The sequence below is a fragment of the Cyprinodon tularosa genome, unplaced genomic scaffold (genome assembly GCF_016077235.1).
Source record: "Cyprinodon tularosa strain WSP-4 unplaced genomic scaffold, ASM1607723v1 ctg518, whole genome shotgun sequence".
Classification (NCBI taxonomy): domain Eukaryota; kingdom Metazoa; phylum Chordata; class Actinopteri; order Cyprinodontiformes; family Cyprinodontidae; genus Cyprinodon; species Cyprinodon tularosa.
In genome coordinates, this window is record NW_024039250.1 from 59,639 (window position 1) to 78,443 (window position 18,805).

At 39.1% G+C, this 18,805-nt stretch overlaps 1 long non-coding RNA gene across 1 annotated transcript in view; it reads left to right on the forward strand.

Moving 5' to 3' along the window:
* Positions 1–548: 548 nt before the first annotated feature.
* Positions 549–18,805, forward strand: part of LOC119795633 — a 30,426-nt gene continuing 12,169 nt past the window's right edge. Inside the window, exons 1-2 of the long non-coding RNA XR_005282348.1 lie at positions 549–733; positions 836–1,156. This is a non-coding gene — a long non-coding RNA (uncharacterized LOC119795633). The remainder of the gene's footprint in view (positions 734–835; positions 1,157–18,805) is intronic.

The following is an 18,805-nucleotide window of genomic DNA, read 5'->3' on the forward strand; positions in this document are numbered from 1 at the left end:
GGTACTTAACCAGTTTACATTGACTTAATTATCTTATCGTTTTCAGGTATTTCTACCACACCATCCTATTACACATGTTTCTGTAAAGACTTCCAATATCCTCTACTAAAGACATAATACAAAGCTAATGTCTTATGATGGTATTTACTGGCACAGACATCTCAACTGATTGGCCTCAAGGATTAATTTTTGTTATTTCATTCTCTGCCCTCATGAGAAAACCCTGCCCCCCTTCTTGCCCCTCTGGTAAATTGGGTCTCGAACCGACACTGAATGAGCCGTATTCTGTTTTACCTCTTACCTTTGGGCCCTGGTTTCTTCAGAGGCCTACCTTTCATGGCAGGGCACTTTGGGAGGACCTAGGCTCTCATTACAGCTACAATGAAATAATTATGAATGGTGCGCAGAGACCTCATCACAAGGATATATATTGTATTATTTATTCAGTCAGTCCCCTGGTTGATGGGGAGAGAACACATATAAACTTGCAGCCACATTTCTCTTCCCCTCATTCAAGCTGCTGTTTGCTGCTGAAAGCAGAGGCCCACTTTGGCTTGGATTCTTCCTTTAGTTCTGAGCTCTTCTTCGTTCATTTTCTCTACTTGTTTTTCATTCTGGAGACGCACTGGGAGAATCCAAGAGCCCCCCAGGCTTCTTCTCTCTACACACCTTTGCAGGGGGTTAGAAACAAGATATAAATGAAGAGAGTCCCTGATCTCATATATGTATTACGGTCAGTAAATGTGCAAATGTTTGATATATTCCTAGGATATGCTTTATTCAGACGTTCCTTAATGGGTTCTGGTCTCTGACATTGCTGATATTGGCTGTGCAGGATATGGAAAAAGAAATAAAGAGCTTCTTTGAGGGTCTGAAGAAGAAAGAAAATGTTTTCTGCAACACGAAAGCTGAACAAACTTCATTTGCATCAAGAGATGAAACTTTTTTTCCGGAGACCAGTCGGTATGTAGGAAGAGACTGCAGCGCCAACGCTGTAGGTGCAATACAATAGGCCTCATTCAGAGGCAACTCTGCATGTGCTGCAAACGCTGATGGATCATAAAGAAGGAGGGAGAAAGAGAGCAGGCATTGGATCGGCTGTAGTGACAGCTGCATCATGGAGATCAGGAGGGAGGCGTCGCCCCAGGCACAACAGGTGAGTGATGCAGCTCTCTGCCTGACTGTCCGGCTGTTTGGCTGGAAACAGGAAGCACACAATAATTACAGAGCTACAGCATTACTGCTTCGACTAACATGCAATTTGCATCAAGCTCACTTCTATAAAAAAAACATTATTAAAGGAAAAGTCGCTCATATTCAGAATTCAAACTTCTGAAAGTTCTTTAAATCTGAAATGATTCCATCCTGTTCAATAAATGATCAGTGTTTTTAATTCAGAGTAATTTTCATGTGAATGTGCTTTACTGGAGGCATCCATGTTTGTCAAAGAACACTACTGCCACCTACTGGTTAGTGACGTCACGGTGCGGTATCGGCTGTTGATCAAGTCCCAGTGCTGTATCTGGTGTTTGTCACAACGCGCTATTATCCAAGTCATCTTGAAAACATTCTTCTTCGAAATGTTGGCTACATATTACGGGTTTTTTCTCTGGCCAGAAGTTCGATGGCAAATCCTGCCTCTTCAAGTTGGCGATCCAACGACCAACCCGTCCGTGGAGGATCAGGAATCAGAAAGGTGGAATAACTCTTTTTTTTACTTTTACCCGATGTATTCCAGCATCCAGCTGCCATGCACGTGGGGATTGTCAGTTTCACTATAGCTCTGGTGAATTTCAATGGTGAAGTCCTCTGGAAATCTTCAATAATTGTTGTTGATTGCAGATGTGTCTAGTAGTTCCCATTGATTTAGCTTGGAAAGCGGGGAGAATGGCGCTAGGCTTACCGCACCGTGACGTCACTGCTGGAAGATGGCAGGAGGGAGGGGCTACTATATTTGGACATAAATGGCCGCTCCCAGACTCAGTGATTGCGAAGAAAATATATATTTTTATTTTTTTTTACTAAATTCATTAAATTAAACAAACATCTTAGTTTTAGGTATTAGTAATGATCCATTGGTCATTCCTCGCTGACCGGACTTTTCCTTTAATAGTAGCATTTTAGAAAAAAAACACAGTAAACATGATGAACTTCATTATTTAAGGTGAACCAAAATTTAGCACGAAACTTTTAGCCTTCTTGACTAAGTTCCGATTTTGTAGAATTAAAATTACATATCAACAAATGGTGCCTGAAAATGACATGTAGGATGTTTTTCTCTCTGTCTGATATTCAATTAAACTAATCCTTGTATTTTATTAGGTTTCAATCGTAACAATAAGGAATTTATCTGTACTTGCTTTAAAGCAAGTCTTTACTAAAATGTGTATCAGTACTTAGGACTTATAAATAGATGGTGTGTTTGCTTGATTTCAGGAGCTTGTAGAAAGATTTTCATTTCAGCAGCTCTTCTTTAGATATCTGCAGGTCCGTAGTTTTGTTCAGTCTACTTTTCCTGGGTTTCCCACTCTACCAGAGGGCGCAGCCCTTGATGTGTTCTTTAGACCAATACGAACTCTTAAAGGTTGTATATCTTATATTTATGATCACATTAATCTTCTCAATCCTGAACACCTACACTTTATTAAAGGGTTGTGGGAGGAGAACTTGGGGATGGCGTTTTCACAAGAACTTTGGACAGAGATATTAGGACGAATACATACATCTGTGGTTAGACACATATTAGACACTCTCATCCAATCTAAAGTGGCACATCGAATCTATTATACTAAAACTAGATTGGCTAAAATGTATGATGGAATAACTGCAGCTTGTGAAAGATGCCAGCAGTCTACAGCGGACCTTGTACATCTGTTTTGGAACTGCCCCTCATTGTATAGTTACAGGTCAGACATTTTTGCCACTTTGTGAAAAGTACTGGGTGAAAAAATTGAACTGTCTCTGCTTCTGTCTCCTTGAACCCCAGTGGGCCTCAGCAGATGGCCGCTCACACAGAGCCTGGTTCTGCTGGAGGTTTCTTCCTGTTCAAAGGGAGTTTTTCCTCTACACTGTCGCTACAAGCATGCTTAGTGTGAGGGATTGCTTAAGAGTCAATGAGTCGAAAAAATCAACTGGTTTTCCTTAGATAGAAAACTTTGAATCAATCTGACTGGATGATCTGGTGAACTGGAAAGTGACCTGAGATGACATGATGTGAATTGGAGCTATAGAAATAAACTGAATAGAATTGAAATTGAACCCAATGCTGCGATATTTGAGACCCCCCTTTCCTTAGGGAGACATATACTTTGACTTCCTTTGCAAAATCTAAGAAAGATGTTCTTGCTTTTGCCACCCTACTGGCGAGACGAATGATTGTTTTGAACTGGAAATTCTTCTCAGGGTTCGTACGGGTGCTGGAATTCCTTGAAAATGCTTGAATTTTGACGTTGTGTTTTCAAGGTTTGGAAAGTGCTTATATTTTGGATGAAATGCTTGAAAATGCTTGAAATTGTAACTATTTCTTTCGCAACAAATGCCTATCTAACTGACTCGTGTGTTTATTAAATGGAGAAATAAAATGTTGGCGAGTCTGCGCTGTCGAGTCACATGAAGGGTAAGTCATAGTGACGGAGAGTACGGTGTGATAATGTAATGTTAGTATTGCAGTGTTTCCCGTAGCACTATCTCGGCGAGGCGGCCGCCTAGCCAAACTCACGCCTCGCCAACGTTCCAAAAAAAAAACAAAAAAAAGGAAGTTTTAATTCATTATCAGGCCCAGAACTTAAAACAGCATTGATAACTCTACTGCTGATGATACTGAATTGCGACACCCTCTGGTTGGTTATATAACTACGCCATGGCAGAGGAGTAATTTTCTTTGATCATCCGAGGAGAGGCCGTCATCCGCCCCGGCCGTCATCCGCGCAAAACTGGTTCCGTAAGGTGCCAGAAAACGTTTTAAAATGGATCTTGAAAGTGCTTGAAAAGTGCTTGATTTAGACTTTGGAAAAGGTGTACGAACCCTGTCTTCTGTACCGCGCTCTCACATCCATTGGATCAAGGACAATTTTCTCAAACTAGAAATGAAAATCAGACTGTCTATGATAGGTAGAAGTGGAATGTTTATGAGCCTTTGGGGACCTTTCCTTGAATATGTCAACTTGAGGGGGACATGCTGAGCATGATTAATATGCTCTGTTTGGCCGTGGCTATGTCTATTTAATTATGTCTTGTATTTAGCAATTCCTGTTTGATGTGTATTGTTTTTTTTTTTTTTTTGTCTTTGTTTGTTAGTTGGTTTTTTCTTGTATGTGTGTGCGTTAATTTGTTCTTCTTCAAAAAAAAAAAAAAGAAAACTGTAAATTTATGAGAAATATTGTCTGAGATCATTTTGCTTAATAAACAAAGTTTGAAAAAAAGTGTGTGATTATAGTGATAGGGTTTTTCAAAAAAAAAATGAAAGCCTTTGGGGAAGTATCAACTTTGTGAAATGTTAAACAGCTAAAATGATGACTGTGTTACCCTTTGACTCCTTTTACTCTCGTTCCATTAAAACATTAAAGAAAATAAACATTTCAAAAGATATAAGTTGATTATCTGATTCTCATTGTCAGTATTCTGTTCTTCAGTGATGTCAGCGGATGCTTTCCCAGCATCCCTCGGTGGAGACGGTTTGGGTGCTGCTTGGTGGGACACAATGAGTGCACCTCATCAATAATGCAAAATGTTTAGAAACTGCCTGGCAACCGCGACTGCAACTCCTGCAACTCCTGCATCCTGTATCAGAAAGAGAGCCTGAGAAACAGGAGAGAGGGAACAGATGTACACATATCTGAGTAAAAGGAGGAAGTGAAGGAGATATAAAAAATTATTACATAGAGAGACGAGTGGGGAAAGGTTTTTTTATGTTGTTCCTAAAGTAATTCAGAGTAAATAAAGGTTATTTTATGGGACAGTAAATTTGAGCAGCAAATGAGACTAAACCATCTGATTGTGTTTGTTTTTGCTTTTGAGTTTTCCTTTATTTTATTTGCACAGAAATGTCCAGTATCAGCGCAGTATACCTGCAAAATGGTGCATACTTCTCTTTCTTTCTGTCTCATTTTCATCATATGAAATTAGCAATTTATTGCTACTACAACATCGTCATAAATAATTTCTCTCTCTTCCAGAATGTTCAATTTACTTGAACAGGATGGAATAATGTCACTGTGACAGGTGCTAATTACATTTAAACATTGTTAAAATAATTGTACACCAATCAAAAGCCATTAAGCACAACCTTTACTAACGCATGGCTAAAATATGCTAAAGGTCTTTAAATAAGACATTACTCAAACATCTGGAATATGAAATTGGTGAATTCTGCACCAAAACCTTTTGGATAATCTTTCTATAAAGATGTAGTGGCATTGAGCTAAATAAATAAGTTAAAGCTCTTAGGAATCAAACCACTAGAAATTGTCCAGTATGGAAAGAAAACAAGGTCTGTCTATTCAAAGGTCCAGTGGTCAATTAAAGAGTCGCCTGCAGTGTTTTAAACATTCATCACTGCCCTCCTTCCCAGATTTGTAACAGTAAATTATTAAACCTTCACCTATATTTCAATTATTTAAATAGCCGCTGCTATTTTAAAAAACACCTGGCTCATTGGAAGATTGTATCAGAAGAATCCCATCTTGGTATGAAGATTTCACCTCTTAACCTCCCAAAATGATCTATGTTTTATCAGCCATTTTAACCTTTATGTCTAGTGTTCCAATTAATTCAACTATAACAAATATAAATACAATAATTTATTAATTTGGAGCCATGAATAAATTCTCCTAAACACTTTGCTAAATCTTCTCTGTATCGTGGAGGTTATGGTTTGGGATTTATGGGCGTGTCTTGGTGCGGCGGACAGGGATTCCCAACACTCATCTCTCCCTCTTTAACGTTCTGATTAATACTTGATGTTAGGAGGATAGATACCCCTTGTACCACAGCGTTTGGCTGATGCTTGAAACGGAAACATCCATCTGTGTGTGTCTGCATGTATGTGTGTGTGTGGTGGGGGGGGTGCTTTTGTCCAAATTTAGTTTGGTGATTATGGCCACCTGTAATTGATTGGCAGATTGCTTGAACTACAACATCGTCATAAATAATTTCTCTCTCTCCCAGAATAAACAATCACCCTTGGTCGGCCACTCTGGCAGCCTTTCATTGAAGAGGGGATGCATTTTTTATAAATTTCTTGACCTTTATTTAGGTTGTACAAGAGTTATTTCTTATTTATCAGGTCATGGGGAAATCATCCGATGTGCGAACCATTCAGGGACTAGAGCAGACACATTCCAATGATCCATGGGCTATTTTAACTACTTATAATTATCTCTATGAAACAAAAGACCCAAAAAAGATTAAACAGGTTTCCTTATCCTGTTTTAGTCCCGGTGCACATTATAAATTTAACTGAATTTCATTTTTTTTTTTTTTCATTCAAAGTAAAGCTTAGTACACGTCCACTTCCTTCACATGCGTACAGTAGCAGCCATGCAAAATGGCCCTTCCGTGTCAAACGCCGGCCGAATGGCAGCCAACGCCCAACAACTGCAGTGACCCCTCTTGCATGTTTTTTTATTCTGACTCCACCCTTCACTGAATTACAGGGTCTGACCAGGAGATGATGCTTCTCTTTAGATCTTAATGTTCACAAATTAAGACAGAAATAATGTTTTAGTGCAAAGATTGATGCTTAAAAAGGGAATCATAAGGGACCAGCCAGGGGCCATCAAGGACAGTGGGGAAATTTTAAATAGCTGCTAACTCTGTAGGGGCAGTGATAGTCATGCTAACTATGTAGGGGCAGTGATAGCCATGCTAACTCTGTAGGGGCAGTGATAGCCATGCTAACTATGTAGGGGCAGTGATAGCCATGCTAACTCTGTAGGGGCAGTGATAGCCATGCTACCTATGTAGGGGCATGATAGCCATGCTAAGTATGTAGGGCCAGTGATAGCCATGCTAACTATGTAGGGGCATGATAACCATGCTAACTCTGTAGGGCAGTGATAGCCATGCTAACTATGTAGGGGCAGTGATAGCCATGCTAACTATGTAGGGGCAGTGATAGCCTTGCTAGCTATGTAGGGGCAGTGATAGCCTTGCTAGCTATGTAGGGGCAGTGATAGCCATGCTAACTATGTAGGGGCATGAAAGCCATGCTAACTCTGTAGGGGCAGTGATAGCCATGCTAACTATGTAGGGGCAGTGATAGCCATGCTAACTCTGTAGGGGCAGTGATAGCCTTGCTAGCTATGTAGGGGCAGTGATAGCCATGCTAACTATGTAGGAGCATGAAAGCCATGCTAACTCTGTAGGGGCAGTGATAGCCATGCTAACTATGTAGGGGCAGTGATAGCCATGCTAACTCTGTAGGGGCAGTGATAGCCATGCTAACTATGTAGGGGCAGTGATAGCCATGCTAACTATGTAGGGCCATTGCTTTGCACTGAATCAAATATGAATCTGACCTAAAAACGGAGTGATATTTGGTTGATTAGGATTTATTTTATAATCAACTGCACACTGAAATTAACCTAAATCACATCCTGTATTAATTCTTCTGCAATAATGCGGATTTCACCTAATGGAGCATATATTTTCCGAGCAAAACAGAACTAATTGTGTTCAAAACTAAAATATGAAGAAAAAAACAATAATATAAAGTAAAGAAATGTATGGGAAAAAGAAATTAGATCATGGGAACTTGGCCTGGAGCGTTGCTTCTTTCAATACACTTGTCGTGACAGATCCTGTAGTCTTGATTAAGCCGTGCTTCTTTTATTCAGAAGCCACAGACAATGACTTCCCCTGAGAGATAATAAATATTTTACTTTAATGCTGTTTTCATTTATATTTTATGATCCAATGTTAAGGAATGAGTTCGGCTTTCACTTTAAGGTCTACAAAGTAACACATACGTATTTGTTACAGATGAAACAAAAATAGAAAAACTATTCATAGGAAATAAATTGAAATAAAAAGAGGTAACTTTGATGAAACGGTAGCTTTGGGAACCAGAAATGTTTCAGAACATCTCCAGATGGTCCAAACTGTCTGGGTCAATGAAACAGAATCACCCAGAGGATAGATGTTCAAAATGGGAAGATGGAAACAAGAAACTGTTTATACAGGAGTTTATTTGTAAAGATGTTTTCTGTCCCTTTAAATTACTGAATGCCGAAAAAAAATTTGAGCTTTGTACATTATGTTTCCTGGTATTAAATCATACCAAAGATTTCTGGAAGAGGATTGTGGTCCTCCAAATATATGGTTAAGCCTTGTGCACATTTAAATTTTTTTATTATTAATTAAAAAAGCATGTATCACACTGCTTAAGGGGGAGACAATAGTGTCAAATGTGCGTATAAAGCCCCAGAATATAGATAGAGGGATGGTTAATGTGCTGGCCGATGCTGGTTAGAGAGAATTATTATTATCTGCACTATCTGAAGGCCTGAACAGTCCTGGGCTTGGATGCCACTCAGAGAAAAAGGAGGCATTAGCTAAGAAACAACATAAAAAGTATAAAACAATAAAAATAAAAACAAAAATTCAGACGGTGACGCTGACTTTCCTTTTCTCAGGAAAAATGGGAAAGCTTGCAAGGATGGGAACTCACCCTGTACACAGCTGTAAGGTTATGGAGTAGCATCATGATAGTGCTTTGCTGAAGTAGGGACTGGAGTATTTTATAGATTAAATTCTATTCAGTTTATTTCTATAGCGCCAATTCGCAACACGTCATCTCGATGCACTTTACAGATCACCAGATCATCCAGTCAAATTGTTTAAAAGTTTTCTATCCAAGGAAAACCAGCTGATTGCATCGACTCATTGACTCTTCAGCAATCCCTCACTCTAAGCATTCGTGTAGCGACAGTGGAGAGGAAAAACTCCCTTTGAACAGGAAGAAACCTCCAGCAGAACCAGGCTCAGTGTGAGCGGCCATCTGCTGAGGCCCACTGGGGTTCAAGGAGACAGAAGCAGACATAGAAAAAGAAGCATAGATACAAAAGGCAACTGTCAACCAGCTCCGCAGGCGGCCCCGTCCAGGAAACACACAGCCAGGCAGACGAGCTCCGAGCCAGCTCCCATGTCAGAGGATGAAGAGAGCACATCCAGTTAGTCACAGTCAGAGAAACAGGACTACACTGGAAAACAGGCCAAGCTCCAACATCTAGAAACAAAGGTGTTGATGGCAGCAGCACAGCTGATATTTCTCTCCAGGATGGAGTCACAGCCAAACAGGAACAGACCAGATGAAGCTACTATGAGAAAAAGCAGAGAGAGCAGAACGTTAGAGACTAGATGGAATAATGAAAACAGAACATGTGTGTCAGAATGAAAAGGACTTACATGTAAATACGCAAACTGCTGAACTTAAATAAGAGTGTATCCGGTTTATTAGGTGTGTCTTAAGGCGTAAAATACTTTACAGTACAGTATTTATTTTGCTTATTTTTTAACTCTTCACTATATTTGTTTGACCATTTTTTCTATAATATTGAGCAGAATTTCTCCATTGTGGGGCAATAAGGAATTTTCTATTCTATTCTATTCTATTCTATTCTATTCCATTCTATTCTATTCTATTCTTTAGGTGTATCTTTTCCTACTGTGTCTAGTTCCCCAGGAAACTGCAGAGCAGCTGAGCACACATAACGGATCAAATGACACCAGCGCCGTGGACCGCCCAACCAGAGGATGAAAGCAGTGAACAAAAGTGGTTCTAAGTGTTTTCCTTCATGTGGAGTCGGTCCCTTTGCCTACTGGGAGGCACTGGTGGTATTCTGATGCCTTTGAGACAATCTCATCCATATTACATCGTTTTTACCATGAGCTCTGATCAAACCCACAGAGACATAAGGGAGGACAGAAAACGGAGGAAGAGCAATGGAGCAGCAGGAGGGAAGGCCACAGTAATATGGAAGCAAATGTGAATTACATTGAAGTGAGAGTAAAGCGAAAGAATGGGTCCCGCAGTGGAGTCTGGGGAAAAGTTATAAAAGACCATCTAAAAAAAAAAAGGGAAACATAAAGAAAAAAAAACAGCATTGAAACAGATGATGGCATGCCCAAAAATAGAAGAAAGTGAGATGCTTTTATGTTAAATGACACGCCCAACTCTTGAGTCATCTTTGCACTCATCCGCGCTCACACACAAAAACACAAAGACTCGCACAGAGGCACGCACTCCCATCATCCCCCCTGTCCCTCTGCATTAAGAGCAGCCTCGGGGCATGCAAGTCTCAGACTTACTGAGGCAGCCGGGCAGACAGTAGAGTGGAAGTTGGGAGGGATCAGTCTGTTAAGAGCTGTCATTGGAATAAAAGTTAGCTGTGGGAGTGTGTGCTAGCAGAGACTGCGTCGGTCGTAGCGGCATAACGGCTTACAAAGAATAAGGCTGACAGCCGACATGATAGCTCAGTGGTGCTTTTGGTCATTTCAGACTTTAAACTGAACAACCAAAGTCAGCGTGTAAACTACAAGTATCATTTTCATTCTTACAACGTGATCAGACATATTGCTGATTTAGACATAAAATTAAGACAGAAAATAAAATTTTTTTTTAAATTTACAATTAATTTTAAATCAACATTTAAAATATTTTACATTTTATACATGTATTTTTTAGATGTGCAAGATACACACACCAGCCATTTAATCTTTAATGACTAGTAATGCGTCATTTCATTTTTCGTCGGACTGATGACGTATTTCCTTAGCCTGGGTGCCATTCCGAACTTAGTCCCGCCCACAACGTCTGAGGTCAGGAAGTTCGGTCTGGCATTGCTCCATAGTAGCGCGAGTATGCTAGCACAATATCTGGCAGCCCAATCAAATTGTCAGGGCGGGCTTTATACGATGATGGACAGATGATCAACAGTAACGTTATCAACCACGTGACCAAAGCGCGCTTGGGTGACAACAACAATGGCTGCCGCTGGAGAGTTGAGGTGAGTAGATTCTGCTATTAGGTCTGTTCTAGAAGATATCGACAGCAAATTAATTTTAAAAGAGGAACAGAGAAACGCGATCAAGGCTCATCTTCTTATTCTAGGCGTGCAACTGCACGCTTTGATTTTTGTTGACAACAACTATGCGTGGCTTAACATACGTCACGCACTCCGTTTCTCTTATTGGTTGTAGGTCTATCCAATTGAGTGCAGAGGCATTTTTTTCCTGGTTCCTTCGAAACACGCCCCATAATCACAGCTCTATGGAGCAGCATCAGACTCATTCTGACTAGAATCGAGTAGGACTACGTCAGGCTAGTATTTCCTCCCTAGAGCGCAAAAATCTTTTCCCATTGACTCTCGTTAAAAGTTGTACATGTGCAGCAGCTCCCCTGAAATAGAAAGGTATAGGAGAGCTGACAGGAAGTGTGTTTGCTCACCACCTCCCGCCACACTGCATACGTTCTGCAGGTGATTCACAGGTCGAGTCACAGGAGTTGATTGGAGAGAGAGAGACAAACATGGCGTAAGAAACAACTTTTTCCAGGACCTGGTTTAGCTCCAAGGCTAGGCTAACTGCATGCAGCAAGGCTAAAGCTTTATCCTGCTTTCCTTGCCTCCTTTTCCAAAGGTCATTATCTCATCCAGCATGGATAAAGACAGCTAGGACTGATTTAAAGCACCTTTTTAGAAAAGGCAAAACGAATAATCTGGGATTCACATGAAAAAATAATAGAATATAGTCTACTTATTCTAGATGTTTTCTCAGAAAATAACTAGTTTTTATTTCTATTAAAAATATATAAAACTGACTAACAGCTTCTCCATTATTAAACTGGTTCATTATTATTTTAGGTTTGTGACTCAATATTGGACCAAAACACAGATTTACCTTCACAGTCTCAGAAGGACAATATTTATGTACAGGAAGTAAACCTGGACATGAAATGATGTTTTGTTTTTATAAAGTGTTTTTATAATGTTTTTGTCGTTGGCATTCATATAAATATACTGCTGTGATAACTTAGTATACGTTTGATTAGTTTTTGGTTTAGGTCCAATTTGAACTTATAGCGCCCCCTGGAGAAAGCTCCACCAGCCGCCACTGTTGTCTTTTGCATAGATGCGTATTTTTGTTGTCAGTAAACAAATTATTCATACTCACTTTTGCTTATTTAATTAGTGAAACTTATATTTGTGATCACTAATAAGACTATTGATGATTCTCTAACTAACAAAATCCAGTCTAACCATTTCTAAATGAAACGTAATAGTTTGATTATAATAATTAAATATTTTCATGTACTGTATGTGAACTCATTTATCCCATAAAGTCTGTCAGAAAAGATAAATGATTTTAGTAAAATAATTACTCTTTGGACATATTGTTGGGTTTATCAATAAATAACATCTGATAGGTGAGATACTAATATAACTTATTAGTTGCTTTAAATGCACGATCCACCATCTTCTTAGGCAGAGTCTATTTTCTGGGATAATTGAAAACAAGCAAACCTTGTCATTTGCAGACATGAACCAGCACTATTTATAAGAAGTATTTGTGATTAATTTTTTTATCAAGCTTTAACACATCAAGTGAAGAGAGGTACCTTGTTGAGAAGTTATATGGCTAGAAGAAGTTAGCACTGCATCTAAAGCAGCAGCAGCCATTATAAGTGGGAAGAATCTTATTCAAAATTAGGATTTTCAATTCATTATTTTAATCAGTTTTCTATGTTTCTATTAGTTATATTTTCCATATGATATATTTTCCTGCATTTTTGCACAGCTTTTAATTATTTATTTTACAATCCATTGGTCACCAATGGTAGTTAAACTTGTTCAGTGAGGGAATGGAATAACTGAACTGGACTTACGGAGTAAAGTTCAAGTGAAAGTAGGTATCTGTTATTAATGGTGATGAAATAAATGAAATATATTAATTAGATTAGATTACTAATTGGGTCTTTCACAGCAGTGATCCAGAGGAGTAAATCTGGCTGAGAAAAGTTTCTTTTTTTTATGGGGAGCCTGACAGAAACCACCAATGTGCGCTGAGAGGGGATCTGGTCCTCTAAACAAAAACACACAAAGCAACTTTTATCTAAATGAGACTCCTGGAGGGCATGTGGAGCTCCTCTAGCTTTCATTGACGATGTTACAGATATTAAACTAAATACAAACAATGATCTTCAAACTTTAGTGGATTTTTCTATTGATTGATTGTGAGTTTTTTTTTCCTCTGACACTGAGCTGAACTCACATGCGCAGACGAATGAGAGTGATGGAGGCTAAGAGGGAGGGATGATGGGCTCTTTAGTGGTTGTGTGATCGTAGCCACCAGTTCCACAGCTGGTGCACCAGCAGGCAGCCCAGCCTGGCCATATGTTGCCTGGGCTGCTCCCTTTGCTCCCATTATCCTCGGAGCAGGATCAACCTCTCCCCCACTCCCAACTTCCCAATCCCAAACCACCAGCATTACAATGCTCTTACACCCCCCTCCCCATCTCAGCGCCACTTTCAGCTCCCACCGCAGCTATTATGGTTTGAGAAAAGGCTTCCACACAATCTAAAGCCTGTTGGCCATTTCGCCATTTGTAAACTGACATTATTGGGTCCTTTCAGGAAAATAAAGCTAAATAAACAACAGAAGGAACCACTGATAAGGGAAGATTTCATTTGCTGATTTTATTAAGATGAAAACATATTTAACTGCAGTTTTTTGATTGTCATCAAGCTCGTCATGTTTGACTTGATGGGTGACTGTAAGAAGAAACTATCTTTTTTTACTGATTATTAGGAGTTTATGAATATTTACAATATTTAAATAAAAATGTAAGCAAGAATGTTTTTCATTTCAAAGTTTTAAGATATTTTCTGTTAAAAACAAACGTTTATTCTTTAAGAGTCTTACTGTTTATCCAGGCTCAGATAGAGAACATGATAAGTCTTCACATGTTTGTGAGAAAACTATTGGTCTTGAGATTTTAGTCCTTAAATTGTGTCTATGTTGTGTTTATGTCAATTTTAAGTCTTTATCCTTTGGTCAGCAGCCTCTGGTCTTTGGTGCGACAGGCTTTTAATTTCAAATTGTTTCAAAGATAATATATAAAGTCAGTGGTTGTTTACTCTTTATTGCTGGAAGTACGGCTTTGTTAGATCATTCTGACAGAACTCTACAATAGTCAGAAAAAGAAGTGACTCTCATAGAATCTTTGAGCTTTTTTCTCTAATTCAACCAATAATCATTATTCTTTATAAGTTGCCTGTGAAGCTGAGATTAATTTCCTTCCTATTAATTCTTGTAATATTTCTAACGCATTAAACACTTATTTCTTAAAATAATTCAACCTTAAATTCAACCTTAATTTGATTTTATATATATATATATATATATATATATATATATATATATATATATATATATATATATATATATATATATATATATATATATATATATACAGTATATATATATATATATATATATATATATATACACTGCAAAAAATTTAAATCTTAAAGCTACAGTGTGTAATTTTCAGCGACATACCCGTTATTTTTTCTACATCGTTGTGACATTTTGGTGAGCTGCTTTGCATGGTGATATAAACAGACGAAGTAATTGTAGTCATTAGTTTAACAGCGAGATTGTGTTCGCTGGAAGAATATATATTCCCCGTTTACAGAGTCCAAGTCATTTTGGTGGCACGGGGGTTACAAGGCGAGGAAGAGGGAGAGGGCAGGGAGGCCGTGCAGCTAGGGCCAGGCGAGGGAGGGGTGCCAGCGGGGTGAGAGCAGAGGAGGAAAGGCTTGAAGATCTCCAAAGGAGCCGGAGAGAAGTAACCGAGGTATATATCCAGAAAATTATTTTACAGAAAATTACTGAATCATTACCTGTGAAACGTCAGGGACGTTGCTGAATAAGTATACTGGAGAGTAACAGCATCATCACGCCGCAGCATGTTATTGTTTTAGACAGGTCTGAGCATCCTGTACTCCAAAAACTGCAGTGATATTAGACAATTGTGTGTGTAGGATTAATTACCTGTCCAAGAGAAAACTGGCAACTTGAGCGTCCCTTTGAAAACCTTTTTCCTCCATCAGTGACTTCCATCGTGTAAATGCCGTGCCAATGTTGATCCGTGTTTTTTGTTGTTTCTTGTCACGCTTGCGTTTATTCTCGTCGTGTTTCCGCTTCTTAGATGACGGGGGTTCGGTGCCCGCCGCTTTTCGTTGTGATACAGTGTAGGCATGATCCTCCATTCGTCTGATGTTTGGCCACACAGTGCCAAACAGTTTGCAAAGTCACTCACGCCTGCCGCCTTGTTCACCTTTCTTGTTACCGAGGCGCAGTATACCTGCTTCTTCTTCTTCTTTGGTTTCAGGCAGACTAAACGCTTCTCAGGCATAATACTGCCATCTACTGTTCAGTACCGTCTCAGTTCATCTCTCTCAACTTGCCGTAGTTATTTTCGAGCGTCATGGGAGATCTCGCAATCGCTAGTTTGTTGCCTCTGCGCTTGCCGTAGCGCAAAGATGTCAGCCTCCATGGCTGCGAGACCCGCTCCTATGTAATTATAAATAACGAATTCTAAGGCAACGCAAATATTATGGTTAAAAGGCTGAGCTCATAGGTGATGATAAATAACATAGTTATGTATAATATATTACATTTCTGACTTTATATGCCTGTAATTATTACACACTGTAGCTTTAAGAAGTCCTTTTGTCTTAAAATAAGTGCATTTTTTCTTGGATTGAAGAGGTAAGTGAGACACTTTGCCAATGGAACAAGAAAATTTTGATTTAAATTAAGAAAAAACTATTGCAATGTCTTATTTCAAGTGCATTTTATCTAATTATCTTATTTTAAGAGTAAAAATACTGATTCCATTGGCAAATCCTCTGACTTACCTACTCAAATTAAGGGTAAATACACTTAATTTAAGTAATCTTTACTTATTTCTAGATTGTTTTTGCAGTGAGATGATCTGCCAATAGAATGAGTATTTCTACACCCTGAATAAGACAATTAGATATTATAGACTTGAAATAAGATATTGCAGCTGTTTTTTTTCTTAATTCAAATGTAAATATCTTATTCCATTGGCAAAGAGTCTCACTTAGCTGCTAAATCCGAGAAGAAATGCACTTATTTTAAGAAAAATTGACTTACTTGTGTGACTGCAGTGCAGTCATTTCTATCCCAGAGAAAAAGTTTCATTCCCTCTAAACTGGAAAACTACCAAATAACTGCTGCAGCTGTTGATAACCAGCATTTATCGAAAGTTTTGACAGCACCGTCCACCTTTTACTACGTATTTCCCTTCATCACACTCTGGTCTTGACCTTTCTGTGCAGCTTTGCTCATTCTTACCTGTATTTTTACGTTTTTTATTCTGTTCATACCATCTTTCAAAACTATAGAAATGTAGGTGGAACAGAGTTTCTAAATTTCCTTTTTATGTGCATATTTTTTTCAAAATTCACTTCATACTCACAATGTTTTTGTTTTTTTGTTTAAGTGAAGTGATTAGAAAATAAAGTTGTTAATCCTGTTCGGCCTGTTTTCCAGTGTGGTCCTGTTTCTCTGACCGTGACTGAGTGGATGTGCTCTCTTCGTCCTCTGACATGGGAGCTGGCTCGGAGCTCATCTGCCTGGCTGTGTGTTTCCTGGACGGGGCCGCCTGTGGAGCTGGTTGACAGTTGCCTTTTGTATCTATGCTTCTTTTTCTATGTCTGCTTCTGTCTCCTTGAACCCCAGTGGGCCTCAGCAGATGGCCGCTCACACTGAGCCTGGTTCTGCTGGAGGTTTCTTCCTGTTCAAAGGGAGTTTTTCCTCTCCACTGTCGCTACAAGCATGCTTAGTTTGAAGGATTGCTGAAGAGTCAATGAGTCGATGCAATCAGCTGGTTTTCCTTAGATAGAAAACTTTGAATCAATCTGACTGGATGATCTGGTTGAACTGTAAAGTCTCTTGAGATGACATGTGTTGTGAATTTGGCGCTATGTAAATAAACTGAATTGAATTGAATTAATCCGTGTGAATAATATAATAACGGAATATTTCACAGTGTTGTTAAAAAAACACTTTTTGGATTCACACTGTGAAAACAACCATAAAACTAAAGCTAAAACTGATTAGCTTAGCCTTGATTTAACTTCTTTTTTGCTGCTGAAGTTAATCACCAACTTGCCAAATAGATTTTTTTTAAACAGCAAGACTATGTTTAGTAAAACACAACGTTTAGCTTATCCTGGTTTCTGCAGCGAAGGGATCCTGGACCAGAGGCAGGTTCTGATTTTTATGGTTGTTCTTCATTTCTCGACTCCATTATCCACATTCTGAACAAACTCATGTTGGAATTAAAAAAACAAAGAACAGATTGATATAAAACCAAACAGATTGTACAATGACTACAGGATGCTCAGCAATGCCAAAGATAAATCCTTCAAAATCATCGAGTGATAACACTATGCTGGTTCTATCTCTCTTTTTCTGCGTTTTCAGCTTAGTGAGCGTTAATGAATAGCATCTATATTATGATGTCTTTAACCCAATAAGAGCTATGTGGGATCTCTGCTCTCAAAGGAGCATTTTTATTGAAATAAGCATGTAGAGAAAAACAATAGTTCTTTAACACTAATAATCAAACTGAAAAATCCGATTGAACCAAAGGTGAAATGTTTGGCAGTAAGAAAGCAGGAAGAATTTAAATGTTTGTCCTTTCATCTGACCTTAGAGTTTTTATTATTCTGTGTTTGCATGAAATAATAGAGCAATATTTGTCCCAAAGGAGAACGAACTCCTCCTTAATCATAGCCTCGCCACCACGGCTCTGCACCCCCCCCCCCCCCCCCCCCACCCCTCATCTTGTGTGGGCCCCTGGCAGAGATTCAGGGTCATCTACAGTTTCACAGTTCCTGCTCTCACTGCTGTCACTCAGCTGAGCCCTGCTTACGCACAGCGAGCCCGATAATCATATTATCAGTCCTAGCTTTTAATCTGCCCCCACCACCACTACAACTCTTTCCCAAGTGTCTGTCTTCATTCATTCGTTCTTCTGGTTTTGCTTCTGCATCTCGAGGATGTGCATCCAGACTTGTTTCATGAGCGGAAATAAAAGTATTTTAGATTATTTTGACAATTATGAATTGTTCACTGATTGAAAAGCAACAGATCAGAGTCTCTGAAGGCTTCAGTGGTCAGAGGTGATCTTCCATTAAGAATTCTTTTTTAATCTTATTAATATGACATTTACCAGTGACACTGTTTAACTGAGATGATAGTTTAAATGACTCTCATGTCTCACAGCTGGAAAAGGCTGATAAAGCTTTTAGGTATCTTGTTGTTGATGATTAAAAAACCCTTGAAAGGAAACACAGTAACCCCTGGAATGTAAAGGGGGGGGGGGGGTGTCATTATGAATTTATTACATTAATGATTAATCAATGACATTTGATATTATGAACAACATGTCCAACGGTAGAACAAGACATTAGGATGAATGGACAGACGGACAGACGGATGGATGATGATCTGTCTGATGGATGGATGGATGGATGGATGGATGGATGGATGGATGGATGGATGGATGGATGGATGGACGGATGGTTGGATGGATGGACGGATGGATGGTGATCTGTCTGTTGGATTGATGGATGGATGGATGGATGGATGGATGGATGGATGGATGGATGGATGGATGGATGGATGGATGGATGGACGGATGGTTGGATGGATGGATGGATGGATGGATGATGTTTGTTGCTCTCCTATCCTTCCAACAGAGCAG